We start from the raw sequence: 20,260 nt of genomic DNA on the forward strand, positions 1-20,260 counted from the left end.
GAGAATCCGCACGCAATTGTGCAATCACGTCATCAACACAGATTTTCTGTGAACGTTTGGGCAGGCATTGTTGGTGATGTCTTGATTGGGCTCCATGTTCTTCCACCTACGCTCAATGGAGCACGTTATCATGATTTCATACGGAATACTCTACCTGTGCTGCTAGAACATGTGCCTTTACAAGTACGGCACAACATGTGGTTCATGCACGATGGAACTCCTGCACATGTCAGTCGAAGTGTTCGTACACTTCTCAACAACAGATTCGGTGACCGATGGATTGGTAGAGGCGGACCAACTCCATGGCCTCCACGCTTTCCTGACCTCAACCCTCTAGACTTTCATTTATGGGGGCATTTGAAAGCTCTTGTCTACACAACACCGGTACCAAATGTAGAGACTCTTCGTGCTCGTATTGTGGACGGCTGTGATACAATACGCCATCCTCCATGGCTGCATCAGCGCATCAGGGATTCCATGCGACGGAGGGTGGATGCATGTATCCTCGCTAACGGAGGACATTTTGAACATTTCCTGTAACAAAGTGTTTGAAGTCACGCTGGTACGTTCTGTTGCTGTGTGTTTCCATTCCAAGATTAATGTGATTTGAAGGGAAGTAATAAAATGAGCTCTAACATGTAAAGTAAGCGTTTCCGGACACATGTCCACATAACATTTTTTTTTCTTTGTGTGTGAGGAATGTTTCCTGAAAGTTTGGCCGTACCCTTTTGTAACACCCTGTATAAAGGGAGCTACCGTGAGGCTATCAATAAAAGCTCGGTTCGTGATCACCGAATGTCTCCTCTTATTCTGCTACAGTCACTTAACAGGCTCTTAACTGCTGTGTCGGCCCCTCGCAACGTGCTCTTAAGAGAGAACATTTCTTGCAACATCTTTTACGAGCAAACGAATATACTTGTCTCGCTTTACTCGGTTTTATGTTGAGCGCGTATTCTTTCTCGGTAGACCGTGCCGTCGACCTGAACCACTGGCGATATACAGGCTTACGTCCCACTTCCGCCTCTGACCCTGGCATCACCTGCATTTGCCTGTGGCAATATGAGTGAGTTTTAGTAAAATTTTTCTAGTTTCTGTCCTTTACTATTCTGAACCGTAACAGGGGTCTTCCTAGAGACAAGGATTCGTTCCTAAAGACTGTGAACAGCGCCTCAGAAGCTGTGAGCGTGCCGCGGCAGCGGGTGCCCCCAGACGGGACTCAGCCAGCACGCGTGTCCGCGCGGAGCAGAGTGTCGGCGCAGAACACAGCGTCCGCTAATTTGTACGCCATGAAAATGCATGAGCTGCGCTCTGCGGCGAGCTGCGCAGTGCCGCGCTGCTAACTGGCGCGGGCGCGGCGAGGCCCGGGCCTGCGGTCGCTATGATCCTCACAGCGGACGCCGCACCCCGCGCAGATTGCTCGTAACGAGCAGCCAGCGACGGCTCTCTGTGTGTGTGTGTGTGTGTGTGTGTGTGTGTATAAGCGTGTGTCCTCGTCCTAGTCACGCTGCCGTGGCTGGTCTGGGCGTCCCAAGCAACGCCGCACGGAATGCGCCTCACCGCAGAGCAATGCTACTGATTACTCCTCTGCCGCACTGTATCAAAGCCAACTCGCGCGACGGTTCAGTCTAGAAGCGATTAGTAGGCACTCAGTACCGCATAGCGGACGCTGAGACATCGTAGGTACCGGGTGATCAAAAAGTTAGTATAAATTTGAAAACTGAATAAATCACGGAATAATGTAGATCGAGAGGTACAAATTGACACACATGCTTGGAATGACATGGGGTTTTATTAGAACCCAAAAAAAATACATAAGTTCAAAAAATGTCCGACAGATGGCGCTTCATCTGATCAGAATAGCAATAATTAGCGTAACAAAGTGAGACAAAGCAAAGATGATGTTCTTTACAGGACATGCTCAATATGTCCATCATCATTCCTCAACAATAGCTGTAGTCGAGGAATAATGTTGTGAACAGCACTGTAAAGCATGTCCGGAGTTATGGTGAGGCATTGGCGTCGGATGTTGTCTTTCAGCATCCCTAGAGATGTCGGTCGATCACGATACACTTGTGACTTCAGGTAACCCCAAAGCCAATAATCGCACGGACTGAGGTCTGGGGACCTGGGAGGCCAAGCATGACGAAAATGGCGGCTGAGCACACGATCATCACCAAACGACGCGCGCAAGAGATCTTTCACGCGTCTAGCAATATGGGGTGCATCGCCATCCTGCATAAACATCGTACGTTCCAGCAGGTGTTTATCAGCCAGGCTGGGGATGATGCGATTCGGTAACATCTCGGCGTATCTCTCACCCGTCACGGTAGCAGTCACAAAACCAGAATCACGCATTTCCTCGAAGAAAAAAGGCCCGATAACGGTAGATGTGGTAAATCCAACCCATACCGTTACTTTCTCGTCGTGCAATCGAGTTTCCACGACAGTTCTAGAATTTTCGGTAGCCCAAATTCTGCAGTTGTGGGCGTTGACACACCCTCGGAGCGTGAAATGAGCTTCGTCGGTCCACAACATGTTACTCAACCAATCGTCATCTCACGCCATCTTTTGAAACGCCCACACCGCAAATGCCCTCCGCTTCACTAAATCACCAGGTAACAGTTCATGATGCCGATGGATTTTGTACAGATAGCGTCGGAGGGTACGCCTCAGTGCCAACCAAACAGTAGTGAATGGAAAGCCGGTGCGACGTGCGACTGCACGAGCGCTGACTTCCCCGTGCATAGACGAACCCGCTACAGTCTCCATTTCTTCCTGAACTGTCTCAGCAGCATTATGCCTTGTGCTCGGTCGACCGCTATGGGGTCTATCGTCTAAACAACCCGTGGCTTCGAACTCCGAAATCATTATCGCCACAGTTGCATTATTCAATGGACCTTTACCCGTTCGAATCCCCTTCCTATGGCGATAGGACCGCAACACTGAACTAGCACATTCCCCATTCTGATAATACAGCTTCACTAAAAGCACCTTTTCAGGTAACGTCAACATGCTGTGACTGCTGGCACATCTAGTTCTGTTTCTCATTACAGCTCCTTTTATACATGATTGTCATGCGCAGTCACTGACGTTTTGCTGTCCAGCGCCATCTGTCGGACGTTTTGTGAACTTTTTTTTTATTCTAATAAAACCCCATGTCATTCCAAACATGTGTCAATTTTTACCACTCTATCTACATTATCCGTGGTTTATTAAGTTTTCAAATTTATACTGGCTTTTTGATCACCCGGTATATCACTAATCGGTGCTCTCCTGGAGTATACACGAAAAAGTAATAGTTCCACTTTCTGCCGACAGGTGACAATATAGCGCTGTAAGCAGTCTGAATGTGAAATGTTCCCTCTTATCACTTTGTTGTTATTGTTGTTGTTGTGGTCTTCAGTCCTGAGACTGGTTTGATGCAGCTCCCCATGCTATTCTATCCTGTGCAAGCTTCTTCATCTCCCAGTAGCTACTGCAACCTACATCCTTCTGAATCTGCTTAGTGTATTCCTCTCTTGGTCTCCCCCTACGATTTTTACCCTCCAAGCTGACCTCTAATTCTACATTGGTGATCCCTTGATGCCTTAGAACATGTCCTACTAACCGATCCCTTCTTCTAGTCGAATTGTGCCACAAACTCCTCTTCTCCCCAGTTATATTCAGTACCTCCTCATTAGTTATGTGATCTACCCATCTAATCTTCAGCATTCTTCTGTAGCACCACATTTCGAAAGCTTCTATTCTCTTCTTGTCCAAACTAGTTATCGTCCATGTTTCACTTCCATACATGGCTACACTCCATACAAATAATTTCAGAAACGACTTCCTGACACTTAAATTTATACTCGATGTTAAATTTCTCTTCTCCAGAAACGCCTTCCCTGCAATTGCCAGTCTACATTTTATATCCTGTCTACTTCGACCATCATCTGTTATTTTGCTCCCCAAATAGCAAAACTCCTTTACTACTTTAAGTGTCTCATTTCCTAATCTAACTCCCTCAGCATCACCCGACTTAATTCGACTACATTCCATTATCCTCGTTTTGCTTTTGTTGATGTTCATCTTATATCCTTCCTTTCAAGATACTGTCCATTCCGTTCAACTGCTCTTCCAAGTCCTTTGCTGTCTCTGACAGAATTACAATGTCATCGGCGAACATCAAAGTCTTTATTTCTTCTCCATGAATTTTAATCCCTACTCCGAATTTTTCTTTTGTTTACTTTACTGCTTGCTCAATATACAGATTGAATAACATCGGGGAGGGGCTACAATCCGGTCTCACTCCCTTACAAACCACTGCTTCTCTTTCATGTCCCTCGACTCTTATAACTGCCATCTGGTTTCTGTACAAATTATAAATAGCCTTTCGCTCCCTGTATTTTACCCCTGCCACCTTATCGTCGCTTGACGACGCGTATTGATATCTTATGTTGAGTCGTGTTGATTTTTTCAGCATGAAACGTTGAGGATGAAGACCGGGAACTGCTTGTAAAGTTGCTTTATTTATTTTTTCAGAACAGCAGCCACAGCAGCGCTGTATTGCAAGAATATCGAGCACAGAAGCAGCTGCGAAAAGGCCCGTGGTCAATGAACTGGCTAAAGAATATGACCAAGAAATCTCAAGTAACGAGTGAATTAGGTGGTGCAGCAGGTAGAGGAAGGCAGCCCATTCCCATAGCACTTCTTGATGAAGTTACTGCAGCTATAGCCGACCGTGCGTCTCTTTCTGCAGCCAGTGCTTGATCGGCGTTACTGGAATTGTCTCTTCCCTGGTCAATATTTCAAAAGATTTTGCTACTCATTTTACAATGGTATCCCTACAAGAGTCAGAGTGTGTACCAAATAAAAACCCAAGATAGGGTACAAAGCTGTGATTTTGCCCTTCGTATTTTGGCACGCATGGAAATGGAAAACTTGTGGTTGGGGAATTCTCTTCGGACGGACGAGGCACAATTTACTATTCATCATGCAGTGAGTGCACATATTTCTCTCGTATGAGGTTCTACTCAACCACTTGTTGTGCAGGAACACCCACTGCACTCGGCTTATGTGACTGTGCATGTTAGGTGAACAGTGACATCTGCACATTTTAAGGATCTCCTTGAGCAACACGTGATTCCAGTTTTGCAAGAACGCAACTGTGTCCGCATCACTATTTTCATACTAGATGGAGCGACGACACGTGTTGTTTCTTAGGTCAAAGATTTCCTTCGAGAAATCTTTGGCAACGACCACATCCTCTCCAGGCATTTTCAAGGTGTGTTGCCTTCCATATCCCTTGACTTAATCCATGTGACACCTCGTTGTGGGGATACGTGACATGTCATGCCTATCAGGGATTTGTCTGGCCTCTTCCTAACCTGAAGAATAGCATACGACGAAACATTGCTCTGATTACACCGAATATGCTGCGAGCTACTGTTGCCCAAGCCGTATTATGGATGCAGCATGTTGCTGAGACAGGAGACCATATAGAACACATATCGCAACTTGTCAAAATGTCCTAATAAACGTTCCGTAACCACCGTTATCATGTGTTTGGTCGTTCCTCTGCATTTTTCTTGCAGTCACACTGCATTCTGACTGCTTTCAGCTCCGTATTTCACCTGGTGGCAGAAAGTGGAACTATTATTTTCTTCGGCACATTCCTCTAACGCACCGATTAACGCACTTAACTGCGGTGTTTCAGCGTCCTGCGATGTATACACACAACACTGCAGCACTCGGAACACTGTCAGTTTAATTATAAGCAATCGACATACACTCATCAACCAGAACATTACGACCATCTACCTAATAGCCGGAATGTCCAGCTTTGGCACAGATAACAGCGGCGATGTGTCTTGGCCTGGAAGAAATGAGCCCTTTGTAGGTCACTGAAGGGAGCTGGCACTACATCTGCAGTCGCAAGTCGCCTAGTTCGAGTGGATGAAGGGCTCCGACAACACGTTCGGTCACATCCCAGGCGCGTCGATCGGGTTCAGATTCGTCGAGCTGGGAAGCCAGAACATCAATTGGAACACACCACTGTGTTCTTCGAACCATTCCATCACACTCCTGGACTTGTGTCGTGACGCATTATCTTGTTGAAAAATGCCAGTGCCGTCGGGAAAAATCATCGCCATGAAGGGATGTTCGTGGTCTGCATCCAGTGCACGAAACTTCTCGGCCTTCATGTTGCCTTGCACTGGACTCATGGATACCTACATGAATTTTCCGCGGAGCATAATGGAACCGCAGCCAGCTTGTCTCAGTCCTGCAGCACAGATGTCAAGGAACTGTTCCCCGGAAGCACGACGGATTCGCTCCATCCAATCAGCATGATACAGAAGGTATAGGAGTTCGCTCTGCCACTGCGCCAGTATCCAGTGCCTACGTTCAGGTGCCCATTTCAGTTGCAATTGCCGATGTCGGCTGCGAAGGCTCACCACTACGAGTGTTTACTGCATTATGTGTTGACGCACTTGTACTCTGCCCAGCGTTTAAGTCTGATATTAGTTCCGCTACAGCTCTCCGCCTGTCCTCTTACCAGTCTGTCCAGCCTACGACCTCCGACATCGGTAATGAAGAGTGAGCGACCAAGCCCACGACATGTGTTGAAGACACTCACCACAACACTCCTCGAACACTCAACTTGTGCAGTTTCCGACAGGCTCGTGCCGAGCCTCTGGGCCATCACGATCTGCCCTCAGTCAAACTCCCTATTGTACAAACTGACAGCACGCTCACTGATAGTGCAAGCACTTGGTGTATGTCTGACTAGCACCCATTCCTCGCCAGGTGACGCTACTCTCGCCTGGAGCAGTTTATATGGATAGCAGGTCGATGGTCATAATGTTCTGGGTGATCAGTGAATATCTGGAGGAGAGACGAATGGAGAATCATCCTATCGCAGATACGGGACGAAAATTTGTAAATCCACTGACATTAGCAACTTGGACAACTGGTAGATCATTGTGACCCGGCGGCTGATAACGAGCGTATCGGAAACGGAGAATCTGTCCGCTTGCTATTGTCGTGAGCACAAATGGAAAGTGTTCAAACTACGGTGAAACCTGCCGTGTGTAACTATCTCTTACTATCCACCCCTCTTCGTAGAACGTGGAGGTCGGTAATTTACCCGTTCTGTAAATCAGCAAAAACACCGATCCGTGACAGACCTGACAACAGGGTGCCGCACCGGTTCAGCCGCACGTGTGTAAATGTGAGAGGAGCAGACTTACTGGGTGTGGGCTACGTTATCTATTGAAGATGGAGGATGTAGTCAACAACAGTTGCGGTCCTGGAGAAAATATAACAACTTTTTGTTAGTTCTTTTCTAATTCATACAGTTCAGACCTTCTTCAGACTGTGTTCCATTCTCTTGTGCGGTCCGGAGTTCCCTCGTAATATTCCGGAGTCGTAGCTGCTGCCGTTGACGTATGTTGGAACACAGAGCGCTGCGCTGGAGGCTCTTGTATGCGAGGCGAGCTGAGACGGCAGGGTGCGTCGGCACAACGATCACGGGTGACCACCAGGACTTCCCTAATGCGGAAGGTCACGTCGTTCCAGTGGCACGAAAATGGTGGTGCCCGGAATCGAAGTCTGGATCGACGGTGAGGAGCAGGGGCGGGGGTGGGGGTGGGGGGGGGCGACGGATGGCACCGTGTTTTCTACCCGGGCAGGGCAGACAGTCAGAGGTCCCGGTGGTGACAGAGTTCACAGAGAGGATTCCCCGCAGACACGCAGCAGCGCCGGGTGTGGCCCTGCTCCCGTGACGTACTCGGTGGGGCCAGCGTTTAAATGCGGTTTCCCGGCGCTAAATTCCCAGAAGGGCAGCGTTTGTGGGCCACTGCGAACCATCTGGAACAGGGCAATCATCGGGGTCTGGTGTAATAGTCGACGAAGCGGACGTTAATAAAGCCGCAGTGGTTTCTTGGCAGCCGGCCGCTCTGTTACTACGGTCGCGGGTTCGAATCCTGCCTCGGGTATGGATGTGTGTGATGTCCTTAGGTTAGTTATGTTTAAGTAGTTCTAAGTTCTAGTGGGCTGCTGACCTCAGATGTTAAGTTCTATAGTGCTCAGAGCCGTTTGGTTTTTGGCTTCTTGGCACTGACACCCGGGACGTTGTCACGGGAGTCTTCCTGATACTGAGAGGTGCTGATCAAGCAGGAGCGACGGCCGGCTGCAGCTTATGTCCGTGGCTTGTGGCCGGATTTTTACACTCGTGGTCCGAGCCGATCGCGCGGTTCAATGGCCTCATTGTAATTCTGGGATCCGACTTCTGCTCCAAGTTCTAGTATAGTTTTGTCGCATTACAAGTGTTTCGGGGAACACCACTCAGCGCACATTGTTGAGCACGAGTCTCCACAGCAGACGGCTTCTACGTTTTTCATGTAGGCCCAAGGACATGTCCAACTGCGTTTGCAGTGGGCACGGTATGTTTGAGACTGGAGTGTGGATCAAGGAAATGTTTCACCAGGTCGGGTGAAAAATATTTTTTGTTATACCAGAACGGTGGTCGAGTCTGGGTATACTATCATCCAGGGGAACTTTTGCTTGAAAAATGCACTGCGCCATGGACGTAAACCGATAAGTGCAGTATTTGGTATGGGGGACATTAAAAGTGGTTTCCACGAGACCTGTGCTAGTAATCGAAGGTATCACGACAGTTGTGGACATGTTTTGCGGACCCCCAGCATCCCTTCAGCCTTCATATTTTCTCCTTTGGCGATAGTGTCAAAAAAGCCGGATACACATGGCTAGAAAAGTGATGTATTCGTTTGTGGAGCATGAAAGTGAACTGGCTTTTGCCCCTTGATCACGAAATTTGCCTGATCTGAAAGCAATAGTGTGGTGTCACCGCCAGACACCACACTTGCTAGATGGTAGCCTTTAAATCGGCCGCGGTCCGCTAGTATACGTCGGACCCGCGTGTCGCCACTATCAGTGATTGCAGACCGAGCGCCGCCACACGGCAGGTCTAGAGAGACTCCTTAGCACTCGCCCCAGTTGTACTGCCGACTTTGCTAGCGATGGTTCACTGTCTACATACGCTCTCATTTGCAGCGACGACAGTTTAGCATAGCCTTCAGCTACGTCATTTGCTACGACCTAGCAAGGCGCCATATTCAGTTACTAAAAGATAATATTGTGAATCATGTACCGTCAAGAGCGACGTTCATCCTTAATGGATTAAAGTTAAGTATGAAACTAATTACGTCCGCTTTCTGAATACTCATTCCTTGTTATGTTCCAGACCTCACGTCAGTATAGTTCATCCCTCCTCACGCCAGCCTGCGTGAGCTTTAGCTGCATTTCGCGTGCATTTCGTCCCCCACTAGTAACACGGTGTTGGCTCTTCTGCCAACTACAATAAATAGTATACGTGTGGAATGGTTTCGGGAAACTCATCCCCCACAAACCACTGGGCCGTAATTTACGGGAATTACGTGGCCCGTAGATAAACATTTGGTGCCCCGTACCTCCGAAAACCTATAATGTTTGCCCTATTATTGTATGTTTGTTTCTTGTTTCTCTATATACTGTAACTTGTTATTTCTGGACCAGATGAGATGAGTCTTCGGAGGAGTAATTACTCGTTTTGCTTTTGCATTGGGCTGTAATTTTATATTTATTTGAGTTTCAATCGGTAGACATTTTCTTGGGGTTTCAAGCTAGTACCGCCAGAAGTCATAAACTCAACTAGAGGCCATTCCAGCACGCATGGAAATAACTGCCAAAACTGCGCACCCCTGTCCCCAGAAAACTTAAATCCCTGAAATATTTTTCTTCCCATAGTTATGAAATTTTGTAATTTCTAAGGCAGGTTAAATAAAAATGAAGTATTACTGAAAAATGTTTCTCAAACCAGCTATATAAATGAAAAATGTTGCACACAAAAAATGAGATGTATCACTGTAGTAGATAAATTACAAATCTAAAAGTACTGAAAGTAAAACAAAATCTGTGTCTTGTTGTTTAGGGCAGCTATTGTATTTTAGTACGATTCATAACAAAGAGCAGAATTTATTTCCTCCTCGTTAATTATTAATGTACAAAATTGGTGACTCGAAATAAAAGAAAAAAGGCTACGACCAAGTGGTGAGACCACATTTCTTACCCAGAATTTAGTTTTTAACCCAATTTTACTTCACATTGTCTTTGAGAGAAGCAAACTGCTTGGTCACGTCACTGACGTCTGATTAGCAGCTATGTCGTATAATCATCTTTAATTTGTTTAAATGTGTTGAGAAAATGCTGCCACTACTGGAATGTCATAAATATCCTCAAAGGAATTCCTCTCCTGGTTAACTATGAACTCGTCTTTTTTTTTTTTTTTCCTGGTCAGTTTTCGCGCCCACTTTGTACTTGTGCCCTTCGCAGGCGCCTATCTCACCATGGCCTCGGTACGGCCCTGTTCGTGGGTTCGTTGATCACTGATGGATTGTTTTTTATTAATCCGCGGCAACTGTGCTCTATCGGAGATGGACAATTCATACTGAAAGATGTAATTAGAGTCTACTACGTTCGTTCACATTACGAATCAGATGTTGCGAGGTGCCGGGGTGGAGAAGAGTTTGAACCTCTTTAATTCTGATGAATTTTGCATGAGAACGAGACATGCACTCGACCCCCTCCTTACCTACCACCTAATTAATTATGTGCACAACGGTAACAGTAGGAAATGATGGTGGACCCTGCTAGTTGGTAAAATAAGGAGAGCATACTCACACTAATTCAATAAAAATCGTAATCTACTCAGATAAAAAAACGTTAGCATAATAAACAACAGTAAACGGGATTCAGCATATATCTACGAAATGATACGTGGCTTAAATATCACAATGAGATTTATTATACATCAGAACATAAAGGCACATGATGATCGACCCAAATAGTAGTTTAAAGGATAGGGTATTCTGAACTATTATGCGAATAAGAGTTGGCTCGAGAACAAGGGCTCCTACTCTCTGTGATGCAATAGCTTGACGATAATGACTGGAGGTCCTAATCAATCAAATATTACTCTCTCGACTATACTCCAGTCTCTCGATAAGTAGTGAGAGCTCACATGGGATCACATGGAGAAACAAGCAAGGTGGACTTGTGACAAAGCGAGCACGCGTGTTGCTGAGGACTTCAGTATAAAATTAATAGGTCCTACACTGCCGGAGCTGCAAAATACTGTACCAGTCCTGAAATCTGCAGCACGTCGTCGGTAGGCAGCGTCCTGATGATGTAGGCGCCGACTTCTGCCTTGCAGCAACTCTGTTTCAACCCCTGTCCTTGAAGGATGTCCGAGAATTCTAAGTTCTGCCGAAAAAAGTGCGACTAAGTCGCAAGACCGTCCAACTCAGATCCCGAATCCCCTGCGCCCGCACAACGCAAGAGCGAAGCCAACATTGCTCAACTCCCTACTCTCCCCGAAAACTGCGAATCAGCATTCAGTGCTGATTCCAAAATTCCCCCACACTGTCTCAGAACATCATTCGCGACAATAGCGACCGCTCCCTCCAATTTCGAGCAGGGCTTTATGACGTCAGCTAGCCTCAGTTTAAGATGACCAATCATGCCTCTGCTATTTGGCTGAGGGCACTGAACTTGCCGTTTGACTGGCTACGAAAACAAGCTCTCTAGAACACCGGCCATCCGGCGCCAGACAGTCTCACCCAGCAGGGCACGATCCACAAGTATTCTCAGAATCAAGAGGACAATGCACTTAGTCGGTGCCAGGAGTCTTCGTTCCAGACGCGCCAGAATGGTAAACACATAACACTCAGACGTCTCGCAGGTCGTTTCAGCCTGCATACAATAAGCGAAACTCGACCGACGTCAGTCGTTCCGCCAGGTGCTTCAGCCCATTGTACGAACCCCTCAGAATTCGGGGAAATGCAGCCCCCCAACCGGAAACGCAGTGTGCCGCGTCCTCCGATGTGCTCGCCTCGCACAGGCCACACAGGGAAGTAACCTAACATGTATAGGAATCAAGTGAAAAGTATTTTGAGCTCTGAGTACAAATACTCTCATTACAATAACCTTATTCAGTCTGTTATCACCGTGGAATGACATACAACATTAATAAAATTGATGAAAATGAGAGGCGACATGCAAACAGGGCATGGAACCTCTCAATTTTACAAAAATACTTGCATTTAATATAGGATACAACATTTAGAAGTGGCTGTAATAGAAATAGTAGAAAGCAGTAGTAGCTATAGTTGAAAAAATACACAATCAATATATTTTCTCGTGAAGAATTGAGCAACGAACACATATTACATTCTGGTGGACTTAAACTACGTCACTGGCAGTAGTGAATGTGAGAGAGGGATGTTAGAAAGGGAGGAAGAGGAAAATAATGGAAACACAAGTAATGAGGATTTTTTTTTGGGGGGGGGGGGGGGGGAGCGAGGTAGAAAGTGGTGTGACTGATTGAGAGCGTATATAGAAGAAGATGGAAGCATTTGCTTTGATGTTCGACACAGCGGATACTCATCATATTTTTCAATTTTTTAGGGAAAAGTTGCGATGTTGACAGAAGAAAGTGTTTCGGCTTCTGTTTAAACGCAGCCGGGCACTGAACTGTGCGCAGCGTGCGTGATACCTTGTTACAGTGTTAGAAGTGCGGATACTATTAACATAGATCAGCATAGCAACCTGGGAATGTTTTTTTTCTGTATTGTGGATAGGCACAGCTAGGATACTAGTTATGAGAGATCTTGTATTGCCTTTAAAGATTGTCTCACAGAGAAGGCAGATTTTGAGTGCATAACAAGACACAAATCTATTGATGAAATTAGGTAATTTGCATGTTATTATGGTACCTTTGGTAATGCACGAAATATAACATTACTCAAATGCCCTTCAAACTCTACAGCTGCACTATGGTTCTTTCTATGATACTTTCTACAACTTTTCGGCATATGCACTTCCACTTCTGAAATTCCGCTATGAATCTCAGCCTTGAGATCTGCAAGTAATCGTGGTTTTTTGGCGTACTAATTTCAAATTCCTCTGCAAAAAGAAATCACAAATGTCGGATCACAAGATCTGGGTGGCCAATTAACGTCAGAATTGCGAGAAATCACCCAAGCAGGGATCCTCTTTCGTCAGAAGTCCGTTGTTGTAATCGATGTGAGACAGGTTGCACCATCTCAATGATCTCAAACCACTTCAGCATTCTCACTATGCAGCGAAGACCATTAAAACTCTCTTAACATATTGCGGTAGCGTTCGCCCTCCTCTTTTACTGAGTTTTTGGTATCATCTCCGAAGAAGTGAGGTCCAATTACGCCCTCAGCCAGATGCCACAGCGCACGGTCTCTCGTCATTGGTATACTGACTTCTCCACGGTTAATCAATGATTTTCTCTGCCATAAATCCTGCAGTTACGTTTGTTCATTAACCCATTCAACAGAAAGTGCGCCTTATACATGAACATTATTGTCTTTATGGAATTGCTATCCGCTCTTCGTCTCGCAAGCACCTAATAGTCAAATGCTTGGCCTTAGTTCTTGTGCTAGTTGAGCTTTATACGCCCAGAATAGCAGATCGTCTTTCAGAATTCATTGCACACTGGGTCTGGGAATATCGAATTGCTGTGAATGTCGACGAACAGATTTCACCGGAATTACGGCTTCATTATCACTCACGACGAAGTTTTCCGTATAACGACTAACACGAGGTCTCCCGGAGGGTTAATGTCCAAAAAGGAACGGATTTTCTCAAATTAAGCAGTCAGTCTCATCCCAGTCGACTTATTCTGGGCATTACATAGACCAAACATTCTATTTACTTTGCGAACAATCTGTGTTCAATATTTGTAATAAGTTATCGCTGTTCCGTCGTGAACTGCTCCATTGCGAACCGTTAAGAAAACAGATGAAAATCGTACAGCATTTAGTGGTACGAAAATGGTGGACATTTCAAAACTTACGTTGTTTAAGATGAGATGGCACTATCTCTGACGCAAGGTACTGGGGTGTGTGCACACTGAGGAGACATAACGTTTGGTAGTCACCTAACTTACCTGTCTGCAACTATACCAACTGGGTGTATGACTCTCTCTCATGGTCAAACAGAACAGTGCTAACGGCCGTGTTGGATTACATCATAATATTGGTAGTTCGGTATAACGGATGAATGTACAGGTTTACATTTCATATTTTGTGGAAGTTTCTGGGAGTTAAAGAGGCAAGCGGAAGTCTTTCTTCATGGACCGACAGTGACTTCTGCCCAACTGAGGTGCTTCTTCAAAGTTATTCCCACGTTTTTCAGCCTTTTCTTTCATGGTGTTTGGATACTGTCGAGAAGACTCGGATGCAATTTTCCGTGGATTTAGAAACAACTGATTCTTGATGGGATGCTAAACTTACAGCGACTTGTTTGCATTTAGTTGAAGTCCTGGGTATTGCGCCAACCTGAGCACTGAAGCCTGATCGCAGTTCTTCAGGACAGTGGCTGTATTGTTATTGCTTGCATTTGAATTACCAGGCGTGATCACGTAAAAGCTCCAGTCTTCTTCCGGCCACTGTGGCCGGGTGGTTCTAGGCGCTTCAGTGCGGAACCGCGCTGCTGCTACGGTCGCAGGTTCGGATCCTGCCTCGGGCATAGATGTGTGTGATGTTCTTAGATTAGTTAGGTATAAGTAGTTCTAAGTCTAGGGGACTGATGACCTCAGATGGTAAGTCCCATAGTTTCTGGAATTGCTTAGCACTCGTAAAATTTAAAGTAGAGTGGCTGCCCTCCTGTGTGTAGGACGTGAGTCTTGCGGCCTCTGCGCTAGAGATGCTGTCTGATTGTGTTACTGGTTTCTGGAATTGGAGTAGTTACTGTCTTGATCTTGCTTCTGAATGCAAAGCGAGGCTTTGGACCATTATGAAGATTGTATTTTAAGTATAGTAGGACCGAGAATTAAGACAGGTCAACTGATACATGTCCTCTTGTTAATAGAGCGTTCAGTATCGTAACTGTTAGGATGGTTGCTAAAAGTTCCATGACATGAACGTAGCTACCAAGTCTTACACTAAAAACTAGAAGGGTATAATTCCAGTTTAAATCCCATAGGCTCACTTCCAATCTTACTAATATCCACTTCACTTTAATCAAATACAGACCTGACGGTGCAACATTATTATTTAAGACGTTACTAAATTTTGTAGCGGAGATATCTGGAGAGAAGGATACAATTCAGTTTTGAAATGTTTGTCTACTGACACCCAAAAAGTATTTCTCACATAATAACCTGTTTCATTTGACATGGTCCATCTCCAGATCATCGTCATGAAAGAAGATGTGTACTTACGTGTGAAGTGCAAATATTTCTATCATTAACATTAAAATACGCTACTGGAACTGCACAGACCGAGCTTGTACTTTCTCTGTAATAACCTTATCATCGACGGCACATTGAACCCTAGTCTACCATCGTTCCTTTCTTCAACAGGGCAGAGTTTGTTGGAATGCCATGTCCGGACGCTGTGCATATTGATTTTTATGAATAAAATAAATATTGCCACGAGTCGTAAGAATTTGTCGCGGAAAATCATTATTCTGTCCACCAATGGCAATAACAATTTTACAAATCTAATCTCCCCTAAGTGGATCATTAAGATGATTTTTGAGAACTATTTCCTGTTTGTTCGTTTTCAGAGCACTTGTCCTCAAAAAAACAAGGCTCCGGAGTTTGAGTCTCAGTCGGGCACACTGTTTTTAATCTGCCAGCAAGTTTCAAGTGAAGGAAAATAAATCTGGCAGTGTTGTATCAGAAGCCCGAAGGGTCTCTTGCCCTACAAATTTTTCAGTTACACTTACCTAAGAAAACACTATTCAAAGTCATGCATAAAAAGTTAACAATGTATCCCTAAGCGCAGGCAGGGGTGTGCCTATTCCCTAACCTCCAAGATGTGCTGATTCCCTTTTCCGGGATTACGTAAGCAACATTATTTGTGCGGGAAAAATTAGAAAATTGAGGCATGTGCGGTAGTTAATTTCGAAAGCTGCTGCGACTGTGACACCAGAGATACTCCAAAACACATGGCGTGAAATCGAGTACCAATTCAATGTCTGCAGAGTAACAAATATAGCTCACATCGAAACTTTTTAAGGTATGAAAACAACTTTGTTTTGTTCCCTCTTCAGTGTGACATTCAAATCGTTTCATTGTTGAACAGTTTTCCTGTAGTGCTTGCTATAAATCTCGGCATTCTTTTTGAACGCTCTCTGTTGGCCCGATTTATACTGGATACCATAATATTGCTTTGCTACGTTACTCAGCTCGTAACGACAGCTTTGAGCGACCTAACACAAATGTTTCATAATCTGGGGCTATTCTTCTGCATTGGTTACGGCATTTTAGCATTTTTCGGAGATGAATAAATATGTTTCAATCCGACTGCGTGTAAAAACTGTTAGTGACATGATCATGGTCAAAATTTAGTAGCCGCGCGGGATTAGCCGAGCGGTCACGGGCGCTGCAGTCGTGGACTGTGCAGCTGGTCCCGGCAGAGGTTCGAGTCCTCCCTCGGGCATGGGTGTGTGTGTTTGTCCTTAGGATAATTTAGGTTAAGTAGTGCGTAAGCTTAGGGACTGATGACCTTAGCAGTTAAGTCCCATAAGATTTCACACACATTTGAACATTTTTGAAAATTTAGCAAAACAACAGCTCGTGAGATGTACAGGGTGGTGAGAAAAGGTCTGAAAATCTTGTTAGGGTGTTTCTGGGTAGGTTTAACAGAGAAATAATTTTTGTGAAAAAAGTTCCATACGTTGAGCCACTCCCGAGGTACTTAGCGTTGAAGTTAGCCAATCAGACCGTGGTGCCCGCAAATTCAAGCGGTTCCCCAGATACAACTAGTGTCAGTTGTTCTCACAGCGTAGATGATGGCGCATGAGATTGCTCAGCCTTTCGGTCGGGTTTGATCCTTACGAACTTCTCATGTCCAATTTCTGTATCGCTCTCTTGTGCGGTTTTAGGAAACTAAACGAAGAACGCGTTTGGTGACACCGTCTCTGGGGGACCACTTGAATTTGCGTGCGCAACAACATGATCGGCTAGCTTCAATTTTAATTAATTCGGAAACGGTGCAATGCGACAAATTGTTTTCTTACAATTATTTCTCAGCACAACTTACCCCACAACTCCCTTACAAGCTTTTTAGACTGATTTTGGTAATCAAGTTTATTCGCATTTGCGAATGCTAACAACCATTACATGTATAAGAGAATGACGACGATGAAATCCAGAACAAAATTAGAAATGGCTTCTGATCAAATTTTCGCTGACATTAATAAATGGATTAACAGCAATTCACTGGCATTAAACTTTGAAAAGAGCGACTATATGCAGTTCAGAACGTGTAAGAGATTTCTTTCCAACGTTTGCCCAAAATATGAAGACATGTAGACCGAAGACGTTGACGGAGTTAAATTTCTGGGACTATAACACGTAATAAATTCAATTGGGAAGGACACACCACAGAACTGCTGAAGCGCCTAAACAAGTCTGTATTTGCAGTGCGAATGATGTCAGATGTAGGAGATATAAATATAAAGAAAAGCTTGCATACTTTGCTTATTAACATTCTATTATATCATCTGAGATCGTATTCTGGGGTAACTTGTCAAACTGAGCAAAAGTTTTCAAAGTGCAAAAGGGTGTAATAAGACTTATTTGCGGTGTAAATTCAAGGACGTCATGTAGAAATCTGTCCAAGGAACTGGGTATTCTAACCCCTGCTTCTCAGCATATTTATTCCTTACTGAAATTTGTTGCAAATATTATGTGTACTTCCAGCCAGAAGCTCAATGCATAGTATCAATATTAGGAATAGAAACAATCCACATAAAGACCTAAAATCACTTATCTTGGATCAAAAATGGGTCCAGTATCCAGGAACACATATTTTCAATAAGCTGCCCGAAACCATTAAAAGCTTGGTTTCAGGTGAGGAACAAAAATCAAATGGCTCTGAGCACTATGGGACTTAACATTTATGGTCATCAGTCCCCTAGAACTTAGAACTACTTAAACCTAACTAACCTAAGGACATCACACAACACCCAGCCATCACGAGGCAGAGAAAATCCCTGACCCCGCCGGGTGAGGAACAGTTTAAACAGAGTTTTAAAGACTATTTGATAGGCAACTCCTTCTACTCTATACATGGATATCTCAACAGCGATTGTTAATCCAGCTTAACTAAAAATATCTATTAGATTTCGCTTGACGGCATTTGGTTGCAACAGTCAGGATTAGGTATTTCGTGTATGAAAAATTTATTAAAAATGCGTAACTACGTTTCATTCTGAGAGCATATTAATTTTTTAAATATTAACTCTTCCAGTTTACAGTAATGTACTCAGATATTTTGACAATATCCTGACAGATGATCAGGGAAATGAGTACTATATTTGTTATGTATGAGGCGGAACTACAGATCTCATGGAAATAGGGTGACCCGGCTGAGTCACGCAATTTGACTCTTAGTCTGATCACGAGGTGTGGCCATTAATTGCACGCGTTGATCACGTAGGATGACGTGAGGATCAATGAACTATACTTGACGGGATGTATCTGGAATATCTTAGGTGATTAGAAAGTTAGTGGACAGAAATATAATCAGATACTTAGCTTTAATTCAGCATCAGTGGTGAACGTCGATCTTGACTTTGTACAATAATATTTACAAGTGCTGTTATAGACTGAATTGCGAATACTTCTTTACAATTCTGGTTCCTTGAGACATACAGATCAATTGTCAATGTATAAACTGCATATGGCGCCTGACTAGGTCGTAGCTACTGACTTAGCTGAAGGCTATGCTAACTGGCATCTCTGCAAATGAGATCTCTGAAGCTATAACAAGTGAACCATTCCTACTAAAGTCCGCTGCAGAACTGGGCAATGCTAGCTTGTCTCGTAAGACCAGCCGAGTGGCAGCGCTCGGTCTGCTAGCGTCGACAGTGGCGACTCGCGGGTCCGATGTGTACTGACGGACAGCGGCCGATTTGAAGCCTACAACCCAGCAAATGTCGTGCCTTGCGGTGATACCACAATATTAAAATGTTTCATGTTTTTTATGTTATACTTTCTGGCTTGTTCCAAACCCACAGGAATCATCTCATTCTTGGGTCTATGGAACGAAAACTGAATCTACACTACTGGCCATTAAAATTGCTACACCACGAAGATGACGTGCTACAGACGCGAAATTTAACCGACAGGAAGAAGATACTGTCATATGCAAATAATTAGCTTTTCATTGCATTCACACAAGGTTGGCGCCGGTGGCAACACCTACAACAACCGATTTCTCATACACAAACAGCGGCGTTGCATGGTGAAACGATGTTGTGATGCCTCGTGTAAGGAGGAGAAATGCGTACCATCACGTTTCCGACTTCGATAAAGGTCGCATTATAGCCTATCGCGATTGCGGTTTCTCGTATCGCGATATTGCTGCTCGCGTTGGTCGAGATCCAATGACTGTTAGCAGAATATGGAATTGGTCGGTTCAGGAGAGTAATACGGAACGCCGTGCAGGATCCCAACGGCCTCGTATCACTAGCAGTTGAGATGACGGGCATCTTATCCGTATGGCTGTAACGGATCGTGCAGCCACGTTTCGATCCCTGAGTCAACAGATGGGGACGTTTTCAAGACAACAACCATCTGCACGAACAATTGGACGACGTTTGCAGCAGCATGGACTATCAGCTCGGAGACCATGGCTGCGGTTACCCTTGACGCTGCATCACAGGCAGGAGCGCCTGCGATGGTGTACTCAATGAAAAACCTGGGTGCACGAATGGCAAAACGCCATTTTTCGGATGAATCCAGGTTCTGTTTACAGCATCATGATGGCCGCATCCGTGTTTGGTGACATCGCGATGAAAGCACATTGGAAGCGTGTATTCGTCATCGCCATACTGGCGTATCACCCGGCGTGATGGTATCGTTACACGTCTCGGTCACCTCTTGTTCGCATTGACGGCACTTTGAACGGTGGACGTTACATTTCAGATGTGTTACGACCCGTGGCTCTACCCTTCATTCGATCCCTGCGAAACCCTACATTTCAGCAGGATAATGCACGACCTTGTTCGACTGCTGCCCTGGCCAGCACATTCTCCAAATCTCTCATCAACTGAAAACGTCTGGTTAATGGTGGTCGAGCAACTGGCTCGTCACAATACGCCAGTCACTACTCTTGATGAACTGTGGTATCGTGTTGAAACTGCATGGGCAGTTGTACCTGTACACGCCAGCCAG

This window comes from Schistocerca piceifrons, chromosome 8 (assembly GCF_021461385.2).
Source record: "Schistocerca piceifrons isolate TAMUIC-IGC-003096 chromosome 8, iqSchPice1.1, whole genome shotgun sequence".
Taxonomy (NCBI): domain Eukaryota; kingdom Metazoa; phylum Arthropoda; class Insecta; order Orthoptera; family Acrididae; genus Schistocerca; species Schistocerca piceifrons.